The following is a 12,415-nucleotide window of genomic DNA, read 5'->3' as shown; positions in this document are numbered from 1 at the left end:
TTGTGAACTGAGTGTTGCCCTGAACTGAAGTATTTGTTGAAATGTTCGAATGAAACCTGATCCCTGGATATGGGTCAGGTTTGCAACTAGACAACACAAACCACTTTATTTAGTTGCTTTGCATTTAGATGTGAGCAATTTTTCATTATGAAGCCATTATTGTATTTCAAAGAAGGAAAAAAGCATGCTGTTTGATGTCCAAACAGGTTTTAAAATTTGAATTCTTTGAAAACGTTAAGGAAGTAGGCTGAGTGTGTCATGAACATATGGGTGTGATCATTGTTACTGAGATAAAGTTTCTCTTCTATTATTACACCTTGGGTAAATGCACATAAATAGGTGTCCATCCTTGCCGTTAATGCACTTACGAACTTAGACGAGCACATTTGCTCATTTAGTTGATTATATGCTGATTTGCAGGCGTGAAAACACTAGCATGAAGCTCTATATATTCCCTGAAGCTACAGCTGGGCCTGCAGTAACAGGTCTGTGCTGGTATGGAGGTCAGATATCTTCGTAATCTGTTTTTTGTCAGCAAGTGTACTTCCTTAAAGTAACAGCACAGGCGTGTACCTATGTAGAAGATCATCTAGAATTAAACGCCCTCATTCTGAAGCACAAGTTGACCTTGTTTGTGCACTGAAAAAACAATTAGGTTATGAAAACAGTACTTCTGAATTATCTCTAAATGTTTAATTTTTAGAACGTTTAAAAACATTCTTATACAAATGTTAAAGAAACATTCTAATTCATAATGTTACAAACATGGATATTGTTACTTACGAGCGTTCTAAAACAAGATAAATGTTACAAGAAACGACGTTTAAATGTTTTAACTTTGCGAAAACGTTTTATTAATGTTATTGGAACGTTCAGAGAAGTTTCCTGACCATGTAAATAAAGTCTTCTAGACTAAAGAATTTACTCAATAGGCTTTACATTTGGCTAGCTTTAGTTCTGTCTTAATTAAGCAATATATGACTATTTAACATCTTATAGCATTATAGCGTCAGTGTTATTTAGAGTATGTATTATATTAACTGAATGGTCAGTTTCTATTGTCTTGTGGCCCCACCGAAACAATTAAGTCAACTTTGTACACTGTTTTTCTATTGTCAGTAGCTCAATTATGTCTGTTTTTTTAAAGCATAGTGTCCTGACCCATCCAGCTTGTTTTTCGTCATGCTGTTTGGAATTTCACTGTGATTATCATGCAGGTTGTTTTGCATAATGTGTATCCCGCTCCTTACTTTATCTCAGATTGTTTGGCTTGCTGACAACGTAATGGAAAGAAAATAAGAACAACCCTGAGACAGTTTTCAGATAAAATCAAAAATGTGTTCTTGAACACTGCAAAATATGTTCCTCCATTATATCTGTTAATCATTGCGCTTTATGAATGACTTATGATGTGGTAACGTTCAGTAACCTCACTGCTAACAGGGTAATGTTTCTTTCTGGCAAGTTTCCTCAAAGTTATGAAGAAATACACTACCAGTCAAAAGTTTTTTGAACAGTAAGATTTTTAATGTTTTTTTTTTTTTTTTAAGAAGTGTCTTCTGCTCATCAAGCCTGTACTTATTTGATCCAAAGTACAGCAAAAATAGTAATATTTTGATTTTTTTTTTTACTATTTGACATAACTGTTTTCTATTTGAATATATTTTAAACTGTAATTTATTCCTGTGATTTCAAAGCTGAATTTTTAGCATCGTTCCTTCAGTCACATTCTAATATTCTGATTTGCTGCTCAAAAACATTTATTATTATATTAAAAACAGCTGAGTGAATTTTTTCAGGAAGAACAGCATTTATCTGAAATGTAAATCTTTTGTAACATTATAAATGTCTTTATCACAAAAAATATTTCAGATAAATGCTGATCTTTGGATCTTTATATTTATCAAAGAATCCTGAAAAAAATGTACTTTTTTTAAAATATTGATCATAAAGTTTCTTGAGCATCAAATCAGCATATTAGAATGATTTCTGAAGGTTCATGTGACAGACTGGAGTAATTATGCTGTAAATTCAGCTTTAATCACTGGAATAAGTTACAATTTTAGCATATATTCAAATGGGAAGCAGTCATTTTAAATAGTTAAAATATTTCACTTTTTACTGTTTTTGCTGTACTCTGGATCAAATAAATGCAGGCTTGGTAAGCAGAAGAGTCTTTAAAAAAATTCTTACTGTTAAAAAACTTTTGACTGGTGTACATTAATAGAACATCATCTGGTCTTATTTTTATGATGTCAAAAACATTTATATGTCATTCATAGAACTTTTCAGAAACTTTGTAGTTGGAAGTTCATCTTTTTTTAATGTTGCTGCTTGTTTTAGAACGTTCAAAACATTCAAAAATAGCATTTTCATAAACATTCTTAGAACGTATTTCTGTTAGCTGGGTTTACAACCGCAAATCTATTTCCTAGAGAGGTGATACTCAAATTCTCGAACATTATGAACAAATTATTAATGGACAAGCTGAGTTATGCGAGGAATTTTAATACTCAAGTGTGCTGTTGGGAACTTAATGCATATGAATTATTTAACCTAGGGCATCCATTAACGCATTTACAGTCTGTTTAACTTTTCAACATGTATTTTCTGTCAATAATGAAAGAAAAAAAACGTATGTGATTTTTTTCCCAAGAAGTGTTCCCAAATAGCTAGTAAGAAGAACTTTAAAACCAACTAGTCCTGAAAGAAGTGCAAAGCCACACACTTAGTTTTCGTGTAGAAAGTGTATAAAGAGTTTGTGTGTGGAGTCACACCCAGTTCACATACATGCTTGTGTCTCCATCAGCGCTGCGCCAGAGGCGCGTTCACTGCAGCTCTGTGGAGCGCGCGCACGCGAGAGAGAGCGAGTGGGACGCGCTGCTGCGGTTCGGAACATCTTCACCCGGCGTGATTCATGGTCAAGGTAAGGCGACATTTTTTGCTTTCTTCTGTTTCAGGAGCCAAATGTAGCTTCACTTTTGAATCCCGGATGTACCGTTATAAGAGAAAACGCGCCGCGGTAGGTTGACGCATCCTTGAGGACGAGAATGTGCTCAGTGTGTTTAATCATGACGGTCTGGATGCGTTCACGTGTGCTTTGAAAACCGACTGAGGGTGTTTCGGATATTTATTCATGATGAGTGAAGGATATAAAATCTACCTATCGGAGCGGCTCTCAAACCTCCTGTATTCAGGAGAACGCGTTTTTGCTGCGTTCCATTCGCGGTGCGTCATTCTGGCGTCTTTCACCAATGCGTTTTAAGATGGTGTGTCAAGAAGTACAACTTTGAGCATCAAAGCGCTTAGTTCCATCTGATTTTGAACACCAGAACGCATTCTGTGCGCGACAGACGCGTGTCTGTCGCTGCCGAAACGGACGCGTCATCACTTAATAACCCTAGTGGTGTTGTTTCTTACAGTGTTTTCTTGTCACATCAGTGTTTAAATGTGAGCCGCCGTGGCGGGTGAAGCAGAAAAAAACGCGTGAGCGCGCGGCGCCAAAGCCTCAGTTCAAATGTTACAGTGTAGCACAAATGATTCTTGAACTGTTGAGGTTTGGCGCGATCGAATCATTCTTGCTACATTGTTGCACTTGAGCGTGAATCTTTTCCGGGTTGTATTTCATCCTAGAATCAGAAGAAAAACAGTTGTCTTTAATTGGTTTAGTGCCAAACTATTTGTTTAACATGTAATTTTTGGCTAACAAAGCAAAATAGGTTGTAAGAATGTTTTGCTAACATTCCCATAAGAACGTTATTTCAAAACGTTTAGTTTTTTGGAATGTTTCTGAACATTCTATTGTATCATTAAGCCAACATTATGGGAATGTTACTTTTGAATGTTCTTTGAAGATTCTAAAACAAGTAGTAACAGTTCATATGAACATCAAACTAATGTTTCAGGAAAAAATGTTCCATGAATCATGTGTAAATAATGTTTTTATTAACACTACTGGAAGAACGTTTGTTTGTAAACGTTCTGAGAACGTTCCCTGTTAACTAGAGCTTCAGGGTGGACATGTTTTTTGAAAGGTTAATGTACAGTAAGTTACACTAGTAATTTATCATACATTAGTTGATGCCTGAAGCCACATTTGCAGCATTAACAACATTAAACAGAGACTGTTCAATATTCAACAACATGCTTTCTCACATATCACTATATATAGAGCTGGAGTACAGTAGAGACATGCCAGCCAGTTCATACGCTCACAGCATGTGCATAACGCTTTGCAACCTCACAGAGCTATGATGGCTAGACCTTATCTGGACCTTGATACTGATACTGCTGGAGACAGACAGACAGATAGATAGATAGATAGATAGACAGACAGACAGACAGACAGACAGACAGGGCCATCTGCAGACAGATAGTGAGCCACGTTTGTGCAACCCGCCTGTTACTGGTGTCATTTGGAGGGAGTTTTTAAACTAGGCCTGGTACTAATGCACTTGTTTGTTTGTTGAATAGATGTATCTTTGACCTTTAGTTTGATCCACACGCTCCATCCGATCGCACTCCGACAGCGCGAGATCAGTACGAGAGCTGAAGGTGAGGATGTTGAGATTAGCACTGGTTTGATGATCAGCAGGCCTTCTTGGGTCACACTGAGAGCGAATGAGGGGGCGAATGGTGGAGTGGCATATTTACACACATGAATCTGCGGTATTCACTGTTAAAACACACACGGAATTAAACAAACCAGATGTAAATCTCGCATCTACGCTGTGAAGATGGTGTCATGATATGTGTTGATGCGTAAGCATGGCTGACAGAAGAGCAAACCAGGTCAGATTCAGCATTACATTTACACAGAATCGAAGACTAAAATCTGAACTTGAACCAGGGTTATTATTGTTAACTAATTAAAACTAATCCATAATAAAAAAAAGTGAAATATTGTAAAAGAAAAAAAAAGCCTAATATAAAATATTAATGCAAACTATTAAAACTGTATTTTAACCAGGGTTTTTATAGTTAATTACACACACAAAACAACTAAATCTAAAAAAATAATAATTTTATTTCAGTTTGTTGTCAAGGAATCATCTAAAACTGAAATAAAAATGAATGAAAACTAAAATATAACTATATCAAAATTGATTGATTGAAATTCCCAAAAAGAAAACTACACTACACCTAACAAAATAATATTTCAGCTAGTTGTCAAGGCATCATCTCCATTTTAATTTAGTTTAGTAACTTCATGTACTAAAAAAACCTAAAACTGAACTAACAACGAAAGAAAACTAAAATATAACAATTAAAAAATCTAAATATTAAAGATAATGTAACCCTAACCCCAACTAAAACTGAAATAAAAATTAATGTAGCAACAAAAAGTACTAAAAATTAAGTTAAATTTAAATGAAAACTAAAATATAATTATTATATTTATAAAATATTAATGCTAACTTTTTATATGATATTTGAACTAGGGTTATTATTGTTTATTAAAACTAAAATAAAACCATAAGTGAAATAAAAATAACTTTATTTACTAAAAAAAAAATAAAACTGAAAAAACTTTAGCTAAAAGAAAAATAATAATAATAATCTAAAATAAAACGAAAACTAAAATATAACAATAAAAAAATTCAATAGTAATGACCCAGGGTTATTATAGTTAATTAAACCTAAAATAAGACTAAAACCATAACTGAAATATTAAAAATATATGTATTTCTTTAAAAAAAAAAAAAGCTTATTTTGTTTTTGCTGGTTGCCAAGTTATTTATTTATTAGTTTAAATTAATAATTGTATCTAACACTGAAAAAAGCTATATAAAGATTAAAAAAAATTACAAAAACTTGACAAAGTATAAATTAAACTAATAACAAATTTTAATAAAAATGATTAAAGTATTTAAATTATACTGAAGTAACTAAAAAAAAATTATAAAAACAAATAAAGGATAATAACAATAAATAAATAAATCAAAATATTTAAAAAAAAAAAATTACAATATTTACAAAAAAATAAAAACCTGTATGGCCTGTAGTTATTAGCTGAGGATGTGAATCCAGCCCTAGTTTTCTGATTGCGCTCATGCGGCAGCTTCTATATTTACGTCGCACACTTCTCCTGTTCTCTTTTTACTCATAATAGATTTTGTAGTCATTTTAACTGTGTATTACCCTCTGGACTGGGCTATAATTAATGTGACTTGGAGCTGCTATTTATACTACAGGCCTAATTAGCCAGAACCACGTCTGACAGAAACGCTAGACTAACAATCCATTCCTGCCCTATTAAACAGGTAAATTATTGATCTATTTATAGAAAGCAGCTAAATGTTTACTTTTCCTAAAGAAACCCTCCTTCAATGTAAGTTTATGGGATTTTTAACCTGCTTTATTATCCACACTATGCGAATAAAAACACAAGTTGGTTAAAGTGCAAAACTAATAAAATGAATTCATGAGTAGGCTTTGCTGTAATTTTAAATATACAACGTTAGTTTAACAGTAACTATGAACAATATTTTGACACCTCAGCTTATCATAAAAAGACTTTCACCCCCTGTTACTTTTTTTTATTTTTTATAAAATTTAGATATAATTGGTTGACGTCTATATTTATTTATTTATTTTTACAAAATATGCTTAGCAAAGCAAGGTATTTTTGTGAATGTCCCATATACCACATATACCTCAGTTTGTTGTAGAAAAATGTTACTTGATAAAAGTGATGAATGTGCATGTTTTCATGTAACACAATAAATCCGTAACCTCAAACAGTCAAGCTCATGCTCTTCTGGATGTGGGCCAATTTCATCTTTAGTGTCTGATAGTCTTAAAACGCTGAAGGATTAAAAGATTTTGACTTAGCTGGTTTATAAGAACATGTATGATTTACAGTAACTCTCTATACGGTGACCTCAGGACATGGCAGTGGTGATATAGAGAGCATTTGTAAGACATACACTTGCCTGTAGCCTCAGGTGACCGTGCTTCTTTCATGTCTTCTTGAAGCGCTGCATTCTCTGATGTCTGTCTGTTTACAGTGGTTGGGTGAGGCTGCGCGGTGAGTCGAGGATGTTGTGTAATTTCCTTTGGCATGTTGTGAATGTGATGTTGGCTTCTTTCTTGAGAGGATTTAGGACCGTACTTTATAATACTTTATGATTAGTCCACAAAAACTAAATTTGTACATAGTGATTAGTGCACAAAAACGACGTTTGTACACATTTCAAGATTAGTGCGTGAGAAAACATTTTACACACTTTAAGTCTAGTGCATTAAAACATGTTTACATACTTTAGGATTAGTGCACAAAAACAACATTTTAAATGCTTAAAGATTAGTGCACGAGAAAGCATTTTTTTAACACACATTTTAAGTTTAGTGCATGAAAACATGTTTACATACTTTAGGATTAGTGCACAAAAACATCATTTTAAATGCTTAAAGAATAGTATATGACAACATAATTTTAAATGCTTTGATTAGTGCACAAAACAACATTTTACATGCTGCAAGATTAGTGAGTGAAATTTTACACACTTTAAGATTAGTGCACGAAAACATTTTAAATATTGATTAGTGCACAAAAACAGTATTTTTACGTACTATAAGATTAGTGCACGAAAACAACATTTTAAATACTGATTAGTGAACAAAAAAAAGTGTTTTTATATCGGATTAGTGCACGAAAAAGCATTTTTAGACACTTTTAGATTAGTGCACAAAAAAGCATTTTATATCGAGATTAGTGCCCAGAAATATTTTCACGTACTATAAGATTAGTGCCCGAAAACATTTTACATACTGATTAGTGAACAAAAAAGCATTTTACAAAGTCATTAGTGCACGAAAACTGCATTTATACACCCTTAGATTAGTGCAAGAAAACAACATTTTACATTAGTGTGTAGAAACATTTTACATATTGATTAGTGCATGAAGACGCATTTTACCACACTTTTAGATTAGTGCACGAAAACAACATTTTACATACTGATTAGTGAACAAAAAGTGTTTTTATATCAGATAAGTGCATGAAAAAGCATTTTTAGACACTTTTAGATTAGTGCACGAAAAAGCATTTTATATCGAGATTAGTGCCCAGAAATATTTTCACGTACTATAAGATTAGTGCCCGAAAACATTTTACATACTGATTAGTAAACAAAAAAGTGTTTTTATGTACTATTTGATTAGTGCACGAAAATGGTATTTTTAGACACTTTTAGATTAGTGCACAAAAAACATTTTACATAGTCATTAGTGCACGAAAACTGCATTTTTACACCCTTAGATTAGTGCAAGAAAAAAACATTTTACATTAGTGTGCAGAAACATTTTACATATTGATTAGTGCATGAAAACGCATTTTACCACACTTTTAGATTATTGCACGAAACCATTTTACCTACTAATTAGTGCATGAAAACTGTATTTTTATACACTTAGATTAGTGCACATAAAATAAATTTTTACATACTTTAAGATAAGTGCATGAAAACAACATTTTACATACTGATTAGTGCACAAAAATAGCACTATTTTACATACTTTAAGATTAGTGCATGAAAACATTTTAAATACTGATTAGTGTACGAAAACAACATTTTACAAACTGATTGGTTAGTCCGCAAAAACAGCATTAACACACTTTTAAGATTAGTGCACAAAAATAGTGTTTTTACGTACTTTAAGATAAGTGAATGAAAACATTTTACATACTGATTAGTGCGCAAAAATATTTTTACGTACTATAGGATTAGTGCATGAAAATGCCGTTTTTGCACACTTTAGGATTAGTGCACGAAAACATAATTTTACATAGTGATTATTGCGCAAAAACTGCATTTTTACACACTAAGATTAGTGCACGAAAACAACATTTTACGTAGTAATTACTGCACAAAAATAACATTTTTAGACACTTTAATATTAGTGCACAAAAACAGCATTATTTTACATACTTCAAACGAAAACATTTTACATGCATTTTACATACATTTCCGTGCATGATTCATCTGTTGTGGGTCACTGCTGTGCAGTTCTGGGAGGTTTAAATCATCTGGAATATGACGGACAGTAATAGCAAACCCGTCTGATAAAGGTGGATTTATTGCGCTTGAGTTTAAAGTGTGTTGTTCTAATGAGATGCCATTATTGGCCGTCTCTTCATGTACATTGAGCAGTGAGTGTCGGAGTGATGCATTAGCTAATGATGTTGTTAGCAATCTGCTCTCAGTGCTCCCAGAGGATGTTCAGCTGATGTAGGGCAAATCAATGAACCCACAAACACACACACACACACACACACACACACACACACACACACACACACTCAGTGCTGTAATGTGACTAATGGCAGTAAATCAACATGCCTACTATGAGTAGTATTAGATCAGAACCTTCTGAACTTTTGAACTTATGAAATATGATTATGTTTGTGTTATTAATTTATTACTGTATAAAGTGTATAGCAAACTTCAGTCAATCAAATCCATTGCTGCTATTTGCTTACTTGCATTTTCCCTCCAAAATGATGCCACATCCTGGAACATTATGAAGTTCTAAAGTTCTAACAGTCAATCATTTTGTTGTTACATTTAAAAATGATATTGATTTGTTCCGTTAGTGATACATTTGCTGAAACATTGTTTCATTAATTTTAACTTTGATCCGGCTAGATTTATTTGTGATAATATTGACCCCACTTTTTCTATAAAAAAAAGAAAAAGAAAACAAAAGAATATTATATTAGACAAATGTAAATATAAATGCTATAAATAAAATGCTTTTTTTGTTGTTCACTGAGTAATCGTATCGTGATAAACAAATGAATATGATATCCATGTTTAAAATTGGCAAGTGATATTTCATATAGTATATTTAGACACATATGATAATGGCATGAAAATGATCTTGGGTTAGATCCAGGTGTCAGAAATCACCTTAGGCTACTGATAAAATCCTCTGAACAGGTCCTACAGGTTCATGGGACATTTACATTTATTTCCCCTTCACAAGTTCAGACCAGGCGTGCGAGATGTGCAGAATTTTTCACATTTTTCAAGTCATTGTTTTCTCCTGTTCTTGCATCTCGCATTATCTTCCCCTCCATTTCAAGATAATTTAGATAATATTTTAAAATATTTTTGAAAGAGTCTCTGATGCTTAGAAAACTGCATTTATTTGATAAAAAAATTACTAAATATTTTTGCTATTTAAATACCTGCTTTAAATTGCAATATATAGTAAACTGTAATTTATTCCTGTGATCAAAACTGAATTTTCAGCTGTCTTCAGTGTCGCATGATCCTTCAAAAATCATTCTTATATGCTGATTTATAAATGAACAGCATTTCTTGTCTTTTGTAACATTATAAATGTCTTTAGTCTTTCTTTTGATCAATGTAATGCATCCTTGCCAAAAAAAAAGTAAACCAAACTTCTGAATGGTAACGTATCTCAATAGATCTGAAAACCTCTTCCTGTTTGGGTAGTTGGTTTCCTGTGGATTCATGATTGTTTTTTTTTTTTTGTTTTTTTTAAAGCTCAGTGTCTTTTATATAACCCCAGACGGGCCGTACTGAGGTGTTTTTGGCCGGTGAGAGTGATTGTTCATTGGGTTGCAGCGTGTTTGTTTCTTTATTCTTGGAAGGGAGGCTGAAACAGACGCTTCTAAGCAGATAATGTTGCTCTTGTCCACACTTCCTGTAATTCAAGCCCAAATTAAAGCGGACTTTGTTGTGGTGTATTGTATCAGGACCGGATCAGATCACAGCTGGAATATAGCTTGTATCTGACACTGCATAATAAATCAGAGGTGTAGCTGACACGTGTGTTTGTGAGTAAGTGTTGGTTTGTGTAAAGGGTCTGTGGGTCACCTGTTTGCTTTCTGGGTGGTGGTGAACCTACAGAGAATCGCTGAAACCAGAGCTGAGGACTGTGTGTGTGAATGACAGAATTAGACAATTGGCTTTCTTTGAAATGCACAAGGCGGAATTTGAAGAGAATCATCAGGAAGTTGGATTGGAATGACAGGAAGATGAATTTAATGCATTGCAATTCAAGGAATTTGAGCAAAGTTGCACAAGCGTTTAGTAACAAAACATAAATGCTTTATTAATTCAGATAGGATGTCTTTTTGCACAATGTTTGGATTTTGATGGATTTTTTTTTTTAATTTTTTTATTCCGTATTTAGTTATTTATTTATTCTGTTTAACTTAAGTTTAACTTATTGCTGTTAATGCAACTGTTTATTAGTTTATTTTTTATTTTCAGAAATTAAACATTTTCTGGTACTTCAAAAAATGTCAAAACATTATTTTATATTTTAATGAAATGACAATTAAACAAACCCTTCATTTACAGTTGAAATTAAATCATGGACCAAAATTTGAGTGATTATCTCTAAGACTGAAGTTGTAATCATTTTTATATTTTGTTTTATTTTTATTATTATTATTTATTTATTATTATTACAATAATAGGACCTTATTATTATTTTAATTTAATTTAATTTTTTATTTTTTATTTTTTTCCTCAGAAATGTAATATTTCCTGGTACTCCAAAGAATTTCAAAACATTCATTTATTTTATATTTTAATTACATTTTTATTTAAATTAATCCTTTACTGATCAAATTAATAGTTTAATTAATCAACTAATTAATAATTCTTTAATCATGTTTTATTAAGTGAATTCATAAGAACACCACTTTTTCATATTTATTTAATTTTTGTTTGTTTATATATTTATTTATTTGCAGAAATTACAAATTTTCTGGTACTACACAAAAAAAAATTCAAAACATTAATTTATTTTATATTTTAATGAAATGACAATTAAACAAACCCTTACTTTTCTGTTAAAATTAAATCATGGACCAAAATCTGGAGTGATTATGTTTTTTAATAATTTTTGTATTTTTTTAGTGTTTAGTGTTAGTGTTATTATTATTACATTAAGACATTACATGTACATTATACTGTCCAATAGTAATATATTTCTGTCACAGTACCTTCAAAGTTTCTCTTTAAACTTTTATTTTGTCAGGTTCTTGCAAAGACCTGCAGTTTTTTCTCAAATGAAATGGTGAAGTGCATTCAGATCACCTCTGGAAGTTGATGTGAAAACGCTGTGAGCGTTGCATGTACTTAAGTAAACCCTTTCCTCCTCAGCCTCTCAGTGACACTGAAAGCTGCCAAATGCGCATTTGCCTAAGCTCTTCAAAATGGTGCCTTATGCAAAAACAGGGTAAACTTGAGGCATCTGGAGACGCTCGACCTCAAACATCAGAGCTTGTGTGTCCGTACAGGAAAGAGGATGTTGTGTTTGCTGCTGTTCAAAGCCGCTTCAGGCTCTAACGGTCAGTTGAGGAAGCAAATCTCACACGCTTCTCACCTGAAAACTGAGAATAAACCTTTAGAAATGGTTTGGAGGAACT

This window comes from Garra rufa, chromosome 4 (genome assembly GCF_049309525.1).
Source record: "Garra rufa chromosome 4, GarRuf1.0, whole genome shotgun sequence".
Taxonomy (NCBI): domain Eukaryota; kingdom Metazoa; phylum Chordata; class Actinopteri; order Cypriniformes; family Cyprinidae; genus Garra; species Garra rufa.
The sequence above is the reverse complement of the archived record's forward strand: the minus strand, read 5'-3'. Positions refer to the sequence as shown.